The sequence below is a fragment of the Enhydra lutris genome, unplaced genomic scaffold (assembly GCF_002288905.1).
Source record: "Enhydra lutris kenyoni isolate GAN:26980312 unplaced genomic scaffold, ASM228890v2 scaffoldscaffold42, whole genome shotgun sequence".
NCBI classification, from domain to species: Eukaryota; Metazoa; Chordata; class Mammalia; order Carnivora; family Mustelidae; genus Enhydra; species Enhydra lutris.
In genome coordinates, this window is record NW_019154126.1 from 13825447 (window position 1) to 13847589 (window position 22143).

General features: G+C 35.2%; 1 long non-coding RNA gene across 1 annotated transcript in view; it reads right to left on the reverse strand.

The window, feature by feature from the left end:
* The window catches only part of LOC111155547, a 49001-nt gene that overhangs the window by 15065 nt on the left and 11793 nt on the right, over positions 1-22143 (reverse strand). The window contains exon 2 of the long non-coding RNA XR_002641147.1: positions 4609-4806. This is a non-coding gene — a long non-coding RNA (uncharacterized LOC111155547). The remainder of the gene's footprint in view (positions 1-4608; positions 4807-22143) is intronic.

Below are 22143 nucleotides of genomic sequence, written 5' to 3' on the forward strand. Positions count from 1 at the left end.
CCACAGTATTGCTGCTTCAGCACACATTTTGTTTAGCCAAGTGGCCTGCAGGGGCTTCAAACTGACACTAGCCCCTCATGTAACAGCTTTTGATAGTCACAAGCAAATTGTGATCAATTTGATAGATAACAGCTTTTGCAGTCACAAGCAAATTGTGACCCACAGTCTCCCCTGCTTCGTGGGGACTTCTTCTTTGTGTACCCCATCAGCCTACCAAAACCTCATTCTTTTTGGTTTGAATCGACCAACCTGACCTTAGCTTGGGAACCCCAAAGCACTCGGCCCATAGACCGTAATAAAGACATGTGCCCATGTCCTGCCTCTTTCTTTGCCTGCACCTTTCTTTGACCACTTGATGTTGCCTATTGATGTGCCATGTACTTTCTCCAAGATCTGTGGATAATAAACTTCTCTATTTCTATTTCAGCTTCTCTTATGGACTTTTGTTGGACCATGGCCCACCATCTGGTACCCTGTGCTCCACTTAACAAATGTTAACTTAACTGTGTCAAAAGAGGGACAGATGAAGCACTGGAATTGGCACATGGTATTTCCCCCAAGATATTTGTTGAATTCTGAAGCTGAGTGAGGTGGGGAACTAAGAACCTAAAAACAAAGACCACAAAAATCAGATCTGGGTTTCTGGCTGAGGAGAAAAAAGTAATAAATGTAAGAATTAAACAGAAGGAGAGGCACCAGTGAACACATCAGGCCTCCTACTGAAAGCTCAAGAGAGCAATACCCTGGAGAGGTAAATGGAGACCTATCTCCTGTGAACAAAGCTCAGTCCTCAATTGGATTTAGGTGATCAGTCTTCACTCCTGCCTAGCAGAAGAAAAGGTCAAACTGGAGTAAGATTACATGACCTGGAGCCTCTATGATTTTTTAATACCCAATGTACAAAATTAATTTAAAAAATTACTTAGCATGCCAAGAAAAGGATCATATAAACAAAACTTAAGAGATGAAAAAGACCTCTATATGACTTGGTGATTGGGTTTAGCAGATAACAATTTTGGAATGACTATGATTAACATGTTCAGTGAAATAGAGGAAAAGGAAAAAAATACATTAAAATAGTGGAAAGGGCAAGAATTAAAATTAAAAATTCAACACATGGATTTAATAACAGATTATATACAAGGGATTAAAAGGGTAAGTAAACTCAAAGACACGTGATTGTGAAATAGCAATACTAAAGAACAGAATAAAAAATGAGTGGTAAAAACAAAAAAGAATATGAAATATATGTGAAGCATAGTGGAAAAGTCTAACAAAAATGTAATTAGAGTCTTGTGAGGAGTGGAGAGAGAGAGAGTGAAACTGAAGAAATATTTGAAGAAATAAAGATGACTAATCCAAAAGATGAAAGACATCAAAATACAGATTAATAAACTCTGTAAACCTCAAGAAGGATAAAATACAAAGGATAAATATTCCTAGCACATTAGAATAAAACTTCTAAAAAAAAAATCTTCAAAGCAGCCAGAGAAAATTTTTACTTGAAAAGAATCCACAGATTTGTTGGTAACTTGTCAACAATAACAGAAACCATAAAACAATGATATGACCCCTCAAAGTCTTTCAAAATGACAGTGATACACTTTTCAGAAAAACAAAAACTGACACTGAAATAATTTGTTGCCAGTAGACCAAGAGAAGGGAAATAATCACAGATGAAAACACCAAATATATTAAAATCATGAAGAGTTAGAGGAAAACTGGACATTTAATTGAATACTGACTCCACAGCATGATGAGGGTGGTGATGTCATTGTATAGGGTTCAAACTACAGAAGATCTGTAATGCATATAATAAAGAAGGCAGAAGGATGTAAACTGAATTAAGAACTTATTAGATCTAAGGATTATCTGGGAACTGTTAAAAGTAATCATTTATATCAGCTTGTTAGAAATCAAGAACATAAATTATAATCTCTACGGTAGTCACTAAAGTTAAACAATGACTAAAAAGTAACCTATGAAAACAAAATAATAAAAAGCATTAATATAACAGTAGGCAAGAAAGGAGGAAAAAAGCCCCATAATATAGGCAGGTCAAATAGAAAACAACAGAAGACAGATTTAAACCCAACAGTGTCAGTAATCACAATAAATGTAAGTGGGTTAAATAGTCTAAGAAACTAAGACTGTCACACCAGATAAAAACAATTCAACTATATTCCAAATCTCAGAAACACATTTTGAATATAAAGATACAAATTGAAACTGAAAGTATGAGAAAAGTTGCTTTAGTTATAGTAACACCAGATGAATAGATTTTGAAACAAGAACAATTATCAGAGATAAAGAAGAATTTTAATAACAATAAAGGGATTAATCCCCAGGAAATATAAATTTCTAAATCTGTATGCACTCCAAGACAAAGATTTAAAATATATAAGGGAGAAATTAACAGTACTAAAAGAAAAAAATGGTCCAAATTATAATCATAGCAGGAAGACTAATATGTTCATCCAAGTAGCTCATAGAGCAAACATGCCAAATCTTAGAAAGGCTATAGAAAATCTGAACACTACAATTAGCAAAGTTGGTCTAATTTATGCATCAAGAAGAAAAGAATTCACATTCTTTTCCAATGTATATGAAATATTTAATAAGCTCTACTATTTTTGTGTTGCAAAAATGCCTCAACAAATTTTAAAAGAAAAAATTATTTAGAGTATATTTTTGATCACATTGGAATTCAGCTAGAAATTGATACTAAATCCAACTCCCTGCAAAACAACAACAACAATAACACATTATAATCCATTAAACAGTTGTGAAAAGGAGCATTTTATGAGGTGCGATCTCTTCAAAAAATGGATCAAACTTTTTAACTCAACATACTCATGATTGTAAATAAACTTATAGCATGAAAAACATACATTACAAAACAATTCATGGGGAAAAAAAGAAAATTAGAAAGAAATAGAAAATATTTTGACCTGAATTGTAATGAAAAAAATAACATATCAAAACTCAGGGATGCAGTTAAAGCCTTACTTAGTGAAAAATTATGTCTTTAAAAACAGTTTTGAGAAGAAAAAAATGCTAAAAAGCAATTTTTAAAGTTTCTATGTCAAAAGATAGAAAAAGAAGTATACAGACCCTAAGGAAAAATAACAAACACAATGGCAGATATCAACAAAAACTGATGAAAATCTACCAAGACCAATCTTTGAAAAAAAAAAAAAAGCATACACAAATTACAATATCAGGAACAAAAAAATGAACACCACTACAGATCTTACAGACATAAAGAGTATATTAAAGGACGAACTGGAACAAGTTTATGCCATAAAATTTGACAGTTTTGATGAAATGAACAAATTCTTCTTTAAAAATATAACTTGGCAAAGCTGACAAAAGAATAAATACAAAATCTGAATAATCATACATGTGAACAAGCATGTGCATGCACACACACTAAATAATTAAATATATTATTGAACACCTTAGCCTGAAGAAAACTCCAAGCCCAGATGGCTTCATTGGTGAAGTCTTCCACTAATTGTAAGAAAGACATATCACTAATTAACAAATTCTTCTAAAGACAGAAAAGGTCAGAATGAATCACAACTCTTCAATGACATCAGAATAATCTTTTTTTTTTGTATGCATTACAATTCAGTTAACTGTTCATTTAGACACTTTTTTTTTTGTAATCACAGAATAACATTTAATTATAAATCAAGACATGGTATGATATAATGACCATGTATGTTTCCAAACAGGTTTTACTATTGGGAGAATGGAAATATGACCAGAATAATCTTGATACAAAAACAAGGACATTACAGGAAAATTACAAGTCAATCTCTCTTAAAGATAGATGCAAAATTCCTAAACCACATAACACCAAGTCAAATCTAGCTGTGTATAAAAATAATAATAGATTACGAATAAGTGGAGTTTTTTACAGGAACAAAAGGGTAATATGACATTTGAAAATCAGTTAATATAATTTACCTCACAGAGAAAAAATGAGAAAAAAATGGTATGGTCAAAAAAAATTAAAAAAAAATGGTATGGTCATTTCAATAGACACAAAAAAGCACATGATAACGTTGAGCAATACAAGAAGTTCACCATGTACCCAGAACAGGGAAAAAGTTTCTCTAATAATGAAGAAGAAAGTGGGAAGAAATGAAAGTTTGGAACTCAGCTTCCAGATAGGGATATGTTCCAGGGCACTGATTGGGCAATCCAGGATACAGATATCCAGGTGCAGTAATGGCTGCTTCCCCAACAGAAAGGTATTCATTTCCCAAAGTCAACACTCATTAGTGATATAAATTTTTAGCAACAAGGAATAAAAGAGAATTTCATTAATCTAGTGAATGATTATTTACAAAAGCAAAACAAAACTTACAGCAGGTGTAATACTTCATGGTGAATTACTGAAAGCCGTCTCCCTGAGACTGAGAATGACAAGCTCATCCAAAACTAGCATTTCTACTCAAAACTGTATCAGAGATCCTAGTTAGTACAATATGGCAAGGCAAACTTAAAGATATTTGCAATACTATATATGACTAAAAACTAGAATAAAATAATAACTCCTATGAATTAAAAATAACAAGGCAACTGGTAGAAACTTACTTAAATAATAATATTTAGAGGAATGAAAAGTAGTAGTTAGGCTTCAGGGTGGGCTTGATCCAGTGGCTCAAGAATGTTATCCAGTTTCCTTTAGTTTCACCACTCTACCTTCAGCAGTGTCAACTTTATTTCCAAAGGCTGGCTCTCACTGTGGTCAAAAGATGGTTGTCAAGAACTCCGTAGCCATATTCTTTCTCACTAAAAGACAGAGAGAGGAGATTAAAATTGAGATTGTTCAAGTATTTTAAGCAAGGGACCTGAGATTTACTCTGACTGGGCTGATGTGGGACACATGTTCATCTCTTATCAAAACCTAGAGAGTGCACTGCATTGATGAATTTAGCTTGATTATATACTCCATCCCTTGGATTTGGGGGTAAATTCAATGTCTCAGATCTATGTGGATCCTCAAAGAGAAATAAGTTGTTGGGAAGGGGATAATGCAGAGGTGCCCAAACTTCCTCTGTTCACAGTGCCCTTAGTGCCCCACTAATTTTTTCATGGTGTCAAAACAAATAACCAACAGGTCTTTTTTATTCCTTTTATTAAGTAGTCAGGCACAAACAACTTAATAATATTAGTTCATGTAACATCCAACTGTTACAGTGCTTCTCTTGAGAATTTAAAAGATCTCACAGTGCTTCTTTGAGTTCTCCATGGAACAGAACACAGCTGGGCAGTTTGGGAACTATGGTAATAACAGCTGATGGAAAGGCAATCACACATAACCACTGACTTCCTAAGTCAACAATCATGACAAGAAAATCAGTTACCAATTGTTTTGTAACAAAGTATAGAAACTTCCACACAGGAGAAATTTAGAAAGCATAGTTGGTGACACTATCTTAATGAGACCACAGAATATAAGGAAGAATGATGGAGTTTAGAGAAGGGGGAAAAAAGATGTTAAAAACTCATCCCCTCCTGCTCACCACTGGGCCAAGAGCTTTGAAAGATAATGAGAATTGAAACTCCTGGTTGAGTATCTTTAGCTCTCTTCTACACTGGCTTCTTTGCTCTGAACCAAAACAGTTAAACCACTTTGTAGATTTGTGATCAAAGGACAGGCTTAATGGCAAGTAAGGATTTTTAGATAGCAAAAACATAGAGGCAAAAATAAGAGAAGTTTAATAATCTTTATTTTAAAGGCTATGGGTTTAAAAATTAAAAACTTACCTATAGCTAACTAGCATAATTCTTACTTTACTGGATCTTTCTGTCACTTGCAAATACAACATCTTAGATCTCTAAAAACCTGCTCCAAGTGTTTCTGGGAGTTCCTGAGGACTGTCTCACATGAGCTCATTAACAAATGTGGTTAATTTTCACCAAGCAGTTAGAATAAATAAAGGTAATTCATCATTGTGTAGAGTTCTAGCCCCTTTTTTCTCTCTGTATCCCCTCCACGGATTATCACTACATCCTCTGGGCACTGTGGCATCCACTGGGTCTAGCCAGGCCTGCCATGCACCACCACATTTTATGTGCATGACTGGACACTGTTGTGGATGCCTCCTTCTCTACAGCACATAGCTGTACGGTTTTCCATGAGAAAAAGCAGAGATTTAAGATTACAAAACAGCCCCCTCCCCGCCCCCCCGGAAAACCTTACCACCACATCAACAGGGCTCTGGTATAACAAGCATGGAATACAACTGAGAGAACTGCAAGACACAGACTCTATTTAAGGAGGAGTTCTTGGGGCGCCTGGGTGGCTCAGTGGGTTATGCCTCTGCCTTTGGCTCAGGTCATGATCTCGGGGTCCTGGGATCGAGTCCCCCATCGGGCTCTGCTCAGCGGGGAGCCTGCTTCTCCCCCTCTCTCTGCCTGCCTCTCTGCCTACCTGTAATCTCTGTCTGTCAAATAAATAAATAAAATCTTAAAAAAAAAAAAGGAGTTCTTAGGGAAACCTAAAGTCAATGGGAAGGAAAAAATGCACCCAACCAACCAACCAACCAACCAACCAAACTTACACATGAAACCAAAAAACCCCAGAGGAAACTGAAGCCTCTGACACAGATACAGCAAACATTAAACACAGCCCAGCTCCTGGCTAGATTAACGTAACACCTCACACTTCAAACCTGATTGCCTCAGTTCCTATTATCAGACATATCATATCTAGCTTTCAGCAAAAAAATTACAAGTCATCTTTTAGGGCAAAAGGTTAAGATGACCATTTCACAAAGGATACATGCATAGAAATATGTGTGCCCTTGTCTAGTCCCTCTGCCCCAAAGCAGGAGATATCTCATGACCAAATGACACTGTGTGCTCTGAAGTGGGTGAAGGCAAAAAAGACTTGGAGCCTCAGGCTTCGCAAATTCAGAACCCAATGAAACTCCACTTCTAGTGAAATAATGAAGGGTAGGAACTCTGTAGCCATATTACCTGGGTTTGAATATTGGCTCTGCTTCATACCAGTGTCTACTTTGCTTAGCATTTGTACACTTCCTATTCCTAATCTGTGCAATGGTGCTTTTTGTAACATCCAAGTTATAGGGTTTTAAATGAAGTACTTAAAAGTGCACCAAGCACTTAATAAGCACTCAAAAACGAGCCATGATTGTTCCCAAAATCTAAAAGTCATTCAGATATCAAATTTCCACCATGTCTCCTGTTCTTTCACTATTAACAAAAATTAAAAAAAAAATTTTTTTTTTAAATCTTGTATTACAGTGAAGAAACATTGTATTTTGATGCATGGTATAGGTAAATAAAAGAGCTAGAGTACCAATTGTCTGGCTGTAAAGAAGAAATTGTATCTGTTCCTCTCTAAATTCCAACTATTTTTAGAGCACATTAATACAAATAGTGTCCACTGCTTCATTTCTAAGAGTGCCTTTGATGCCTTTATTTCCTGGTGTTAAACTAAGGATCCCTATCAGCAGTGGGTACAGACTTAAATGATCAACAGTTCTCCAGCAGAAGAAAAACTCAATTCTTAGAACAGCATGACTCAAGGATGATCTCCTTTTAGAGTAAATGTGGCCTCATCCTGAGAAGACAATTTCTAATATAAGGAATCTAAATAAAATATTTTACTTGATTATTACTATTATAAATTTGTGATTTCATTATATTACAATTCTTGTTTGTGAATAGAGACTGTACTTTTAAGTTTTGTTTGTTCATTCTACATTTGACATTCAAATGGTTCTTGTGACTATGGGCTTGGAGCTGGGGAAAACTATCTCCTGTATGTCTTTCCTTCTACTAAAACCCTATACCATTAATGGTTTAGTATATCCTATCTGTCTTGAAAGATTCATTGGTTCCCATTTTGGTGCTTTACCTGAAATTAGTTTTCTTGATATGATGCTCTATCAAGTTCTCAATGACTATTCACAAAAGTAAAGTTTGGTTGGGTTATTTTCAATGTCAAAAAATATTTATACTCTTGACTCAGCAATTCCTACACATATACTCTCTCAAATAGACACACACACACACACACACACACACACACTCTCTCTCTCTCTCTCACACACACACACACACACAGTGTTGTAACATTTTTGTAATGACAAAAAAATGGGAACAATCTATGTATTACAAGAAAGTCCAAGTAATAAATTTTCTCTGTTGGAATATTATGCAACCATTAAAAAGAATTGTATATATATTACCCAGATTTAAAAGAATGATGTAGATATTTATGCAATGACATGAAAATATGCAAATATGCTGAAATTATATTGATGAAAAACAAAGTTGCTGAAGAGTATGAGCTCAAAGTCTATAAAAAAATTACACTGACGGGACGCCTGGGTGGCTCAGTTGGTTGGACGACTGCCTTCGGCTCAGGTCATGATCCCGGGGTCCCGGGATCGAGTCCTACATCGGGCTTCCAGCTCCATGGGGAGTCTGCTTCTCCCTCTGACCTTCTCCTCGCTCATGCTCTCTCTCACTGTCTCTCTCTCAAATAAATAAATAAAATCTTTAAAAAAAAATTACACTGACATATACATAATTTATGGAAGGATGCAAAAAACAATGTATTAACATGCTTCATTTTAGGAAATAGGATGGAGGAGGGGAGCAATAAAGGGGAATTTACTTTTCACTCTATAGTCTTTTTAGTTTGAGTAACTTAATCTTATAAAAATAAATGAAAGGATTTCAAACATATGTTTTAGGTATAAAAATAAATCACAAAATAACATGTAATTTATGAACACATTTTATATTTTTAAAAACTATATATTTTCCATGTGTTGATAAATGCAGGCATAAACTAATGTCTGGAACCATAAAATATATCTTAATTTGGAATTAAATATTATTTAAAAAGGTATTTACTGGGCGTCTGGGTGGCTCAGTGGGTTTAAGCCTCTGCCTTCTGCTCAGGTCATGATCCCAGGGTCCTGGGATCGAGCCCCACATCAGGCTCTCTGCTCAGCAGGGAGCCTGCTTCCCCCCCCCCACCACCGCCTGCCTCTCTGCCTACTTGTGATCTCTGTCAAATAAATAAAATCTTAAAAAAAATAAAATAAAAAGGTATTTACTTGATAAAGTGCTCTTAAGATTTTGTCCTCATGCTTACTATCTAAAAAGATCCAGTCATTTTTCGTGCCAAGATTATGATTTCCCAAGGTGCTATTATATGTATTAGTTCACCTAATGCCTTTCCCAACAACTATAAGACACTATACAAAAATAAATGATTGACAAACTGGTAAAAATGGCACCTAGGAAGTAATAGTTGCTATATTGCAATGGGTATTTTTAAAAAATCTTTTAAAAAATTATTAAGTATAAGGGTGCCTCTGCAGCTCAGTCAGTTAAGCAACCAACTTTTGGTTTTGGTTCAGGTCATGATCTCAATGTCATGAGATTGAGCCCTGAGTTGGACTCTGCATTCAGTTGAGAGTCTGCTTGAAAAATTGTCTCCCTCTGCCCCTCCCCCCAATTCATTGTCTCTCAAATAAAATTTTAAAAAATTATTAAGTTTAAAAGACATATTAAAGTGAACACAACAAACTCAGTGAATTATCACAAGGTGAACACTATTCCTTGTTTGTTTTTGTTTTCTTTTTGTTTTTACCATCACACAGGTCAAGAAATAGAGTATTACTAAACATTCCAAATACCTCTTTTGGTCCTTCTCCATTTAGAAATCCTCCCTCCTCCTAAAAAATAATCAACGTTCTCATTCTTATCACCATAGTTTTATCTATTTTTGAACTTCATATAAATGGAATAGCAGTGGTTACTTTATTTTCATTGGTTGAATGGGCATTTTACAATATTTGTTTATATGCTGGTATGAACATTCTTGTACATGTCTTCTGGTATCTGTGCACATATGTATGCATTTCCAACAAGGAGCGGAATTACAGGTATGAACCTGTTCAGTTTTAAAGATTTTATTTATTTATTTGACAGAGATCACAAGTAGGCAGAGAGGCAGGCAGGCAGGGGGTGGGTGGAAGCAGGCTCCCCACTGAGCAGAGAGCCCCATGAGGGGCTCAATTCTGGGACCCTGAGATCATGACCTGAGCCAAAGGCAGAGGCTTAACCCACTGAGCCACCCAGGCGCCCTGGAACCTGTTCAGTTTTGGTAGGTAATACAAAACAATTTCTAAATTACCAGTACCAATTTACATCCCTACCAGCAGCAATATGAGTACCCATTGCTCCACATCCTCCCCATAGAGTACTGTCAGACTCTTCTATTTTAGCCATTCTGCTGGATTTGAAATGCTATCTCCTTGTGGTTTTAATTTCCATTTCTATGAAGAGTAATGATGTCACCTTTTCATATCTTTATTGGCCATCTGGATATCCTCTTTTATGAAGTGTCTGTTCTTGTCTCCTGCCCACTTCTCTTTTGGTTATCTTTTTCTTATTGACCTGTAAGAGTTCTTCACATGTTTTGGATATGAGTTCTTTGTTGGTTATACAATTGACAAATACTGTCTTTGACTCTAATTTTCACTTTTACTCTCTAAATGGTTTCTATGAGTGGAAGTTCTTAATTTTAATGTAGTCTACTGAGTGTGATGCATCAATCATTTCCCCTTTTTAGGTAGTGCCTTCTGTGTTCTATTTAGGAAACCTTTGCCTATCCTAATGCCCTGAAGATAATATATTTTATTTTCTGCAAGATTTAATTTTTACTTCAGATTTATATCTACAATCTACTTGTAGTTGATTTTTGTAGATAAAGGCTCCTGTTTCATCTTTTATCATATGGATAGCCAGTTGATTCACACCAATTTTTTTTTAAAGATTTTATTTATTTGACAGAGAGAGATTACAAGTAGGCAGAGAGACAGGCAGAGAGAGAGGAGGAAGCAGGCTCCCTGCTGAGCAGAGAGCCCTATGTGGGTCTCAATCCCAGGACCCTGAGATGACATGAGCCTAAGGCAGAGGCTTAACACACTGAGCCACCCAGGCGTCCCGGCTCACGCCAATTATTGAAGACTATGTCACCTATCATAAACCAAGAGTCCATAGATATATATGCATATATATATGTATAGTGTGCATAGATACATATTCTGGTCTTTTGATCTTTTTCTCAATCCTTTTGCCAATTCACACTCTTAACTCTTCTGTCTTATTAAAAAAAAAATCATGATATTTGATAAAGGAATTTCTCCATTCTTTTTCTAAAGATTCTTTGCTATTTCTGGTCCTTTTCATTTCGATACAGATTTTAGAATCAGGTTATCAGTTTTCATAAAAACCTGGAATTTTTATTTTGTTTGGTTGAATATATTCATTCCATCAAAATCACTGAATTAAGGGAGAATGAACATCTTTACAATAGCAAGTTTTCCAGCACATACATATTTATTAAGGTGTTCTATGCTTTCAATAATGTTTTGTGGTTGTCTGGGTATGAAAAGCTTTTTATTATGCTTTTATTAAGTTTATTCCTAGGCATTTGGTGCTTTCTAATATTCTATATGGTGTCTTCAAATTTTTTTCTTTTTCTAAGTCCTACTTATTTCAACTATTATTTGTATATCATGTACTCAGCCTTCTAATACTCTAATTCTAATTAATCCTAAAAATTACCTGAAGATTCTTTTGAATTTTCTTTGACCCAATCATATCATCTGTGAACAAAGAACTTCATATTTTACTTTCAGATCCTATATGTTTCATGTCTTTTTCTTGCCTATTGCACTGGGGAGGACAATCATTTTAATATTGATGTGCTGATATAGGGCATCATTATCTCCTCAGATCTTAAGTGAGAAGGTTTCCACCATTTCACTGATAAACATAACATTTAAGTTTTTGTTTAGGTACTCTTTGTCAGATTAAGTACACATCTTTCTATTCTTAGTTTGAGGGTTTTTTTTTAATTAAGTTGAATTTTATCAAATGAATTTTTTCTGCACCTATTCAGATATAATTTTTTTCTTTATTAATATAATTCACTAACTGTTATTATAATGTTCAGTAAGACTTGTACTCATGTAACAGTCATATGTCTTACTACCTATTGGACAAAGACATCTGATAATCCTTGTTACAAAATCACTTGGGCCTTCCCCAGTTTCTCTCTCTCCTCTTAGATTGTTTTTCTCACTCACCACTGTATCCCTCCCTAATGTGAGACGACATTCATGTGCTCAAGGTAGATGCCAGCACTTAATTGGTACTGAGTTGACATTTGTAGACATTACTTAGATGCTTTTAGCTTAGATAATCTGTGTCATACATCACAGAACTGTGTTAACATCTTTTTAGTTCCATAATAGTTTAGATTAGATTTTAGGAAATAGCCAAGCAACATGAAGTAATATGTTTAGAATTCCTTTTAATAGGGGCATTTAAAAATCAGCATATGATTTAGGTACTATGTTTCTATGAGAATATTCTGATTAGGATTTCTGGAGAGTCTCTATAAACTATAGATTCAGGAACTATAATCTATAGATTCAGGAACAGCTTGTGGAATCTGAGAGACCTTGTTTCCAACCCCTGCTCTAGGGCCAAAACAAGCCTGGCATATTCAAGGAACATTGAGGAGGCAGATGTGGTTGAACTGGGTGAAGGATGGGGACTGTAGGAGGTAAGGTTGGAGAGCTGGGTGTGAGCAGATCATGTAGACCTTAAAAACCTTGTAAGGACTTTGGCTTTAATTTATTGAGAAGGGAAGTCATTGGAGGGTTTGAGCAAAGACCACAATCTGACTAGTGTTTTAACAGGAAAACTGTGGCTGGTCCACTGAAACAAGCCAAAGGATGACAAAGGCAGAAAGAAGAACACTCCATGAGGGAGAGAATAGCAAGAAAACTGATGAAAAGTGGTCAAATTCTGGATGTATTTTAAAAGTAGAAGATACGAATTTTCTGGGGAAAAAAAAATGAACAAGGATTTAAAGGAGAGTTATGAAGAACTCCAAGGTTTTCACCTGAGCCTTTAGAAGGATGGAGTTACTCTTGTGTGAAATAAGAAGTTGAGATTGCAGATGACACAGGTTGGGGTCTGGATACCAGGAGCACAGTTTGGGGCTATGTTTGCAATGTCTACTGGCCATCCAAATACAAAAGCCAAATAAGCCTGGAGTTCATGGGTTAGGTCCCGGCTAAAGATATTTATTTGGGAGCCATTAGCATATAGATAAGAATTAAAGCCAAGAAGAGGGATAAGATCATTTAGGGAAGACATGTAGACTGAGAGGGAAAGACTTCCATGGACTGACCCTTAGCATTTTAATATTTAGAAACTAGGATGAGGAGAACAAGAAAGAAAGACTGAAAAGGACTAGCTTAAGAAGAATTAGAGAAACCAGGCAAGTCCTAAAGCTAAGGGCAGGAAGCATTTCAAAGAGGACAGTGGATCAACTATGAGGATTTGCTTATCACAAGGTATATAAGGACTAAGAATGAACCACTGGGTGTAATAATATTATAGCACATTGTACTACTGAAGAGAATACGGACACAGAAGAAGGGAGGTAACTTCATCCCTGGGTAGATGAGAAGTTGTGGGATTCAGTGTGTAGATCAAAGGGCTCACTTAGTCTTATTACCAGTTAGAGAGAAAAACAGAAGAAAATCCAAAATTGCAAAAGTGGTAAGCTGTCTGAGCAATAAAAAGGTTATCTTAATAAACCTGCAAAAATCTGGAATGAGATTCTAAATCTCCTTACCTGGGGAATCACGTCAGTCTTTAGGGACACTTGATAAACAATACAGTGATTTTTCACCCGGGAATGGGGTAGGACACTTCTGCTAGATAATGTTACATTTCATCCCTTTATTCAACATGTAGTTAAACTTGTTTACCAATCCCTTAATATAGTGCATGCACACATGCCCACACCAGACCTACCCACCCACCCCAACACCCCCCCCACTCCAAGAATATTTTTGAAGGGAAAAAAACCTTTAGATTTCAAGAATAATAATTTTTTATTGTCAGTTTCATAAAACAAAATGTGATATGTTATTCTTTTGCAAGCTTAGTTAATAACCAACTTGAGAGACCTGAGGCAAAGCCTATGGCAGTTAATGTTCTAGACACTAATATACAGCAAAAGACTAAATGCTTAGCATTTCTAGTTCTGTAATTATATGAGTATTGAGAGTAGAAATTTTCACAAACTTGATTTCTAAAATTTTGGCTTGATCCATAAATTATGTACAAAGTAGTAAAAAGCAGGCTTTGAAATATTAATTTTTACTATACCCATTTTGAGATTTTTTCAGTCTTAAAAAATCATGAATTATTAAGAATGATTGTTCAAGAGATATTGTTTCACTCAAAAAATTTTTACAGTCCATATCCTCAGTAAGCATAACATTAAAAATAAGCCAACTAAAATTTCTGTGCATCCTTTGTCACTTACTTTGTTGGAGATCACTGTTTCTGCCCTGGGAGCTGAAGTGAGCTGTGCTACTGGCTGGGGCAGAGAAAGGAACAGTGGAGTAAAGATGCTTTGTCATTTAATGACAAGCATTTACCTAGACAATGCAATGTTTAGATTTGGTAAACTCTATTACTCTTCCAGTTTTCACAATAAAACCAAGTCACTTGGTGCAAAAACAATGAATACTGTTATGCTGAAAATAAATTAAAAAATTTTAAAAAAACCAAGTCACTTAACATAGCTTAGAATATATTGTTTTTTAAAGAACTGTAGATTCATCTCAGTCCCATGCACTGTGCTCTCCACCCCACCCCTACTAGTTAGTGACCTTGGTAAAATAACCCTCTCTGAGCCTCAGTCTGGAAAGAATCTTCCTGACATCATGTTATAATGAGGATTGAGATTTTAAGTGGTAAAGAGCACAAAGCTCTCTGAACTACTATTACTGTAGTTTAATAATAACACATTAGTTTCCTATTTCTAACTATCTTCCAAGAGTTGAGAAAAGGAGGCAGAAGTTCCTATATTCATGTGGTCTATGAACTTACATGTCATTGATAACGTTGCTGCAAAAAACTAAAAGAACTAAGCAAAAGGTACACGAAGCCTGAGGTCTTTGCCTACTCCTAACTTAGTAAATTCCTGTGCAAACAGATGAGATGGACATATTCATCTGTGGTAAAGAAATTACTCCTTTTTTTAAGCATACTCAACACAAAACATTATATTATCATTAACAATGATGGAAAGAATAGAATGTAAATGTTTTATGACTAATAGTGCACATATGTTCAGTTATTTTGTTTTAAAACAGTAGCGAAATGGTACTTAACAAAATGAAAAAAAGGTAAATGAAGAGAACAGGTGTTAGGGATTCAGTTAATGGGACACATCACAGATTTTGTTTATTATAGCACTCATTTAAAAAACTATGTATTTCTTTTATGAGAATTCCACAACTTAATTTCTGCTATGACACCTGCTGTGAACCAAACATTACTGAGCAGTTAAAATCAAATGGTCATTTACTGGACATATCTTAATGCTCATCTCCACTGACATCCTCAATATACTTACGTGCATCTTTCTGAGAATCCATTACATAGTCCTGCGATTTTATGTTTTGTAATTTAAAAGAGCAACCATGATGTTTTTGCATCTCCAGTCATTCTTATCCTGCTCTATTTTTCCAGAGCAGTCAAACCTCTTCTAACATATAATTTGCTTATTTATTATATTTGTTATTTGTCTCATTTTACTAGACTACAGGTTCTGCTAGGCAGGGATTTTTCTCTCTGGTTCCTTATCGTAGCCCCAAGAACTTAGACCTGTGCCTTGTACAGAGAAGTAGATCAACAAATATTTGTCAAATAAATGAATAAACAAATTCGTAAGTGTCCCCATTTAAAAAGACAGGGCACTCTCCCTTGGTTTCAGGCTAGGTTTTTAAGATTAAATAGCATGTTTTGATATCTTTGGTTCAATATTTTACCTCAGTTTTAACACACCCACACACACAGTTTTCTAAAAATAATCCAGCAATGTTTTCTGTAATGATCTTACCACATTGACCTTCCCCACCAATGAAAGAACAATAATTCTTGTGCCTTAAACTAATAGCTGGTTCCATCCAGAAATCCTTTAAAAAATCCTTCTGTTTCTACTGATTTCTTTTGATCTTTCTTAATGACTTGATTCTTTTTAAAAAGATTTTATTTACTCATTTGACAGGGAGAGAGAGCACAAACAAGGGGAGCGGCAAGCAGAGGGAGAAGCAGGCTCCCCGCTGAGCAGGGAGACCGATGAGCGATGAGCGGCTCAGTCCCAGGTCCCCAGGAACATGACCTGAGCCAAAGGCAGACACTTAACCCATTGAGTCACTCAGGCACCCCATAACTTGAATGATTCTTAAAAGGCATTCCTTCTCTGTTGACATTTTTTTGTGGAAAATTATTACCTGTATCTATATTCTTTCTTGTTTTTTTTCTTGAATATTAGATTTTCTCCCAGCTCTCACGTCTTTCTATTATCATTTTCCTCAGATATACAGTTAATATGTTTTTTATTTCATATCATTCTCTAAAATTCTCAATCACTACATTTTGCGTGTTTCTGTGTAACACTATCTTTATTCTTGTAGAATCAGTCTTGGTTCCGAAACACAACTTAAAACTTTTTAACTTCTAAATTTTTACTTTACTTTTAAAACCATATTTTGGTAGGCTTCTGAGATTTCTTCCTATTCTGGATTCATTTGTTTTTGACTACAGGTAGTCTTAGTTTTGAAAAAAAATAGATTGCTAAGATATGAGTGATACATTTTTTGAGATCTTGCCCTGCTTATGTTTCATTCCATGATAACTAGTGACAACTAGAACATCTTGTGTTATCTTTAAAAAACTTTTCCTCCCCTTACCTCTATTTCTACCATTTGTTAATTTTTCCACTGGCTCATATAAAATGTGCATATTGAAGGAAGGCTACCCTGAGAGTTCTACAAATTAATGTTGTATCTGGTTGGCAATTTTTTCTGTGCCAGGAAGAACTACTATGGCTATGGGGTCTTGGCTCCATATATTATATTAATGCAAGAACATTAAAATTATATTTTAAGAGAATCTTTGTTGGTAACGCTAACAACAATGTAGTATTAGTTTTCCAACTCTTAGCTTTCCCCACTAGAGGTATTCACTCCTCTAGATATATTTTCTTTCCTGTCCCTATAACCCTAAAGAGGTACTGTCATGTGTCCTCACATCCATTAACAATGTAGATTCCTTTCTATCCCAGAGCTACTAAATTCTAATTCAGAATTTGAGTTGTTTTGGAGGGTGGATATCAACTTCTGAGTGCTGTCTTCCTTTTTTGTTTTTGCCTAGTTATGTTAAAGGTGTTTGCTCCAAGAATCCGTCTTTTCTTCTTTGGCTCTCAGAACTCAGGTATACTAATATCATAATACCATATATAATGGTACTAAAATGTGATGGCTAATCCCTGGCAGCTCATTTAAAAAGAGGTACTTCTTTTTCAGCTCTTTTGTTTCCTATTGGGTTAAGTTCAGGTTATCAAGTACACTGAAGAAAACTGTGGTCTCTTTCCATATTAGCATCCAATTAGGATCGTTGCTTTTTTTAGAGATTTATTTTAGAGAGAGAGCACATGTGCCCAAGAGAGTGGGGGGAGGGGCAGAAGGAGAGGAAAAGAGAATCCCCAAGCAGATTCTTTGCTGAGTGCGGAGCCTGACCTAGGGCTAGATCCCAGGACTCTGAGATCATGACCTGAGCTGAAATCAAGTCAGCGGCTTAATCAACTGAGCCAACCAGGCCTCCCAGGATCCTCTTCTACCAGCCATAGATGGTAGTTAACTATCATAAAAGATATTTAAAATATATTTTTTTCCAGATATGGTCATCACTATAGCAGGAATTATTAGCCATGGTCTCTATCATAAATGAGTTTATAATATGGAATGAGAGACAAGACACAGAGTAACTGATTATGAAATAAAGCTGGTAAAATTTGTGGTGGGTCATCAGGGCAAGTGGGGAGGGATGGAGACTGGGGAGTAAGGAAAAAGATGGGAGGGATAGAGACTGGGAAGTAAGGAAAAAGATTTTCTGAAAGGGGGGCAGGAGGGAATGTTTTATGTTCAATAAACAGAGAAAATGAAGTATAGAAAGAATTATATGCCATTCAAAGTTTTGCATGAGAAAATTTATAGAAATATTGAACATATAACAGAATATTCACTAAAAAGAATATTCACAATTCTTTTTCTGAATATTAATTTTATGCTTTAGAATAAAGGTTTATGCTTTAGAATCTTGTCTTTGGGCAGCCCTGGATATTTTATGTTTACTGAGCACAACAGAATTTACACATAGAATCTGAATTTGAGTCCCAGTCTATATGAACTGAGTGACTGTAGCCTCTGAATTGGTCTCTCTATACATAAGAGATGGAAATAATATCTACTAATGTCATAATAAAACTCAAATAAAACAATATGTAGTAATTATAAAGGCTCTACAAATAGTACATTCTCTATTAAAATTGGTGTGTATTAACATACACAAACTATTTCCTTCTTTTACTTTTTTATCCTAGAATCTAAACAGGGGATATATGATTCACCATTTTATTCTGAGAAGAGCTTTCATTCTTTATCTGGAACATGACAGCAATCATTCTCTAGTTAGATCTAAATGACTGAATTGCAAGGTGAACTGTATTGGTGACTAACTCATTTTCCCTCACCTCCAGCACCCTCTTTTCCCAAGATCAAGCAATTTTCCTGTGTAATGAACTGTATCTGCTATCAAGTGGCCTGAAAATTAAGAGGTCCAAAGCATCTCCCAAGTCCTCATTTCCTATTTGGTATCATGATGTCTTTTACTGCTACATCACTGATCTATGCTTCCCAAGGCTATATAAAGCAGGAATGCAAAAAATGAAGGAAATGACAGAACAATTTTACATATGGGGGAAAAGCTTCAATCAATTTTGAATTATTCAGGTGATGGTTTTCTAGCTAATGGGTTGTCAAATTCTTTGCATCAAATGCTTTTGTGGGGTTGATAGTTTTTTGGTCAGTCCGCTGCTGTCTAGCACTGAAAGGAGAGCAGATGCAACAAGGATATGATTTGAAACCAACCTCAACCACCCAAAGTGGATTTTAGTAGTTTGATGCATGTCCATAACATACCCGAAGACTGAAGAACTTGATTTCAAGGGAGGACAAAAATATAAGTAAACTAGGTAATAAGAAAAAAAATCAGGTTGCATTTTCCTCTATAAACACAAAAAATAAAGTAAAATAGGGAAGAACTACAATCAATTTATTCTATCATCTCAAAAAACTAGTATTTTTCTCATAGAGTCAATGTTTTTAGTTTTTTTCTTTAGCAGACAATATCTGAGTAATATCTTCTACTATCCATTTCTGCTATTTATAAAGTTGATGCTGAACATATGATGTTTTATAATCATATATTACTTTTCGCATTTACTAAAAATGTTAACAGTTAGCTAATGAAAATACCCACCAGAAAATTCTTCATCCTACTATGACATTATTTGAAAAACAGTAACATATTTATTGGTGACTTTAACAGATCAAAAGCACAATATCATATGGGTAAATTCAGGAAATAAGTTGAGCTACTAAAGAGAAAAGATATTTAATGACAGTAAAGAATTCAGTAACACACAAAATGACTAGATTCCACAGCTATTTACAACATTAAAATAATGTAAATCATTAGTTGTAATAACAAAACACATAGAATAATGTTGACTCTAAATGTGCATGCTTTATATAATATTTTAACTAGGAATAAATTCAGCTATAACTATTAAAATATGGTTTCTGAGGGTGAAACAACATAATTATCTATACATATACAGCAACAATGTAAAGTAGTATCAAATGTAGGAATAAAGCAATAATTTGGCTCTTTGTGGACATTTTTATGATCTGTAAAAACACTTCATGAAGCTACCTAGAAAGAAAAACTTGCTTAAATTCAATTGCATTTGACAGTTGTTCAAAATCTAAGTAGATATGTGGTTTCACTTATTTGTGGAGCATAACAAATAGCACGGAGGACATGGGGAGTTAGGAGAAGGGAGTTGGGGGAAATTGGAAGGGGAGGTGAACAATGAGAGACTATGGACTCTGAAAAAACAATCTGAAGGGTTTGAAGAGGGGGGGGGGGAGGTTGGGGGAACCAGGTGGTGGGTATTAGAGAGGGCACGGATTGCATGGAGCACTGGGTATGGTACAAAAACAATGAATACTGTTATGGTGAAAATAAATTAAAAAAATGATTAAAAAAAATCTAAGTAGATAATTTCAAAGACAAAACTGGTCATAAAGCCAAAACCAGTACTTTGCAACCACCTTAAGAAATAAAAAGCAATTATTTTTCAAAACTGTATCAAGGTAGATTTAATGTAATAGTCAAGTATTTGATATACCGTGTCAATTCAGACCTGTTTTTGACATTTTAACTCCATCACGGTGTGAACAAGAGAAAGAAGTTAAAAAAAAAAAAAAAAAGTCGTTATTTAAAAAAAAAAATTCATGTTACTCAAATGAGTTAGTATCATAGGGGCTATCATAAAATACAAAAGAGTCAATTATTCAAAATTCATGAGTATTTGACTCTAGGGAGAATTATGTTGATCTAGCAGGTTCGTACAATAAAAATTCAAAATTCTATGTCTTACGGTTTTTAAAATAACTTTCCCATACATGATCTCATGTGACACTCACCAAAACCCTGTGAATAAGTAGGGAATTTTTGGTGTATGCAGAGAAATTAGATTTTATTTTGCAGAGAAGGAACTCAGGCTCAGAGTCAGAGAAGTTAGGGAGGTATATCCAAGGTTATACCCATAGGAAAGAGTTGAGTGTGGACCCTCAAATTCCATTCATTCATTCATTCTTTTGTTAATAGTGAAAGTGTTCTTCCATTCCCTAAGTGCCCTTTGCTACCTGAAGGCAATCTTGATAGAGGAGAGCAAGAAAAGCCACCTGAGATTAAGAACTTATCATAGAAAATCAGCAAAATAGAAAATTGGCCAGAATTTTAAGGTTTAGATAGGAATTAAAAGTATAAATATTGGCCAACAGAGATCTGTGATTTTGTCAGACCATGCTATGCCTCTGCCTGTTAGCAGGGCTAAGAATTGACTATGTCTCTACAGCTTTAAATGGAATCACTTTAATATAGAGAGAAATAAACATATCTTTTTTAAGCCACCATTATCTTAGATTTTCTGTTGTAGGCAGCCAAAGTTAATGCTGTTTGATATAGGTATATATAGGTGTTTCCTAATGTTATTGCAAAAAAATTATCACAAACTTAGTGGCTTAAAATAACACAAATATATTATCTTACAGTTCTTAGAAGTCAAAAGTCGAAAATGGGTCTTACCAGGCTAAACTCAAGGTTTTGGTGGATTAGGTTCCTCCAGAAGGGTCTAGGGGGGAATCTTTCTTTGTCTTCTTTGGGGCTACCTACATTCCTTGGCTCATGGCCCCTTCTTCTATCTTCAAAGCCAGCAACACTGGACAGAGAGAGCAACACTGGACAGAGAGAGTCCTTCTTCTGCTGTCAGCTCACTAATTCTATTTCTGCCTCCCTCTTCTGTTTTTAAGGGCATTTTTGATTGAATTAAGTCCACCCAGATAATTCAGGATATCTCCCCATTTCAAGATCAGCAAGATTAATTCCACCTGTTTACCCACTTCTGCAGCCTCATTTGGAATAGTTATTCCTTTTATTTGATGCTCTTATTCTATTGGATCCTCTGTCCCCAAAACACTTTCATCTGGAGGGGTCTGCATATGCTGTAATTTCTTCATTTAACATTCTTCCCTCATTTTCCTGACAAATTCTTTCCTTCTCCAAGAAAGACTTACTTGACTCCAGGTAGGTTTAGATGTATCTATCTCCTTTGTATACTAGATCTCCTGGACATTTATTTAAACAGTCTTTTTGTTAATCTGTTTCTTTCTGCACTTCTTGAGGTCAAAAGGTGTATGAAGCATTTATAGCCCCACATAGCATCTGTCACATAGAATATGCACAAGAATAGCAGTTGAATAAATGAACTAGTGAATGGGATCATAATTTTGAGTACTGCAGTCTTTCTAGTTTACAACTACCACCCCTTAGGGAATAACCTTA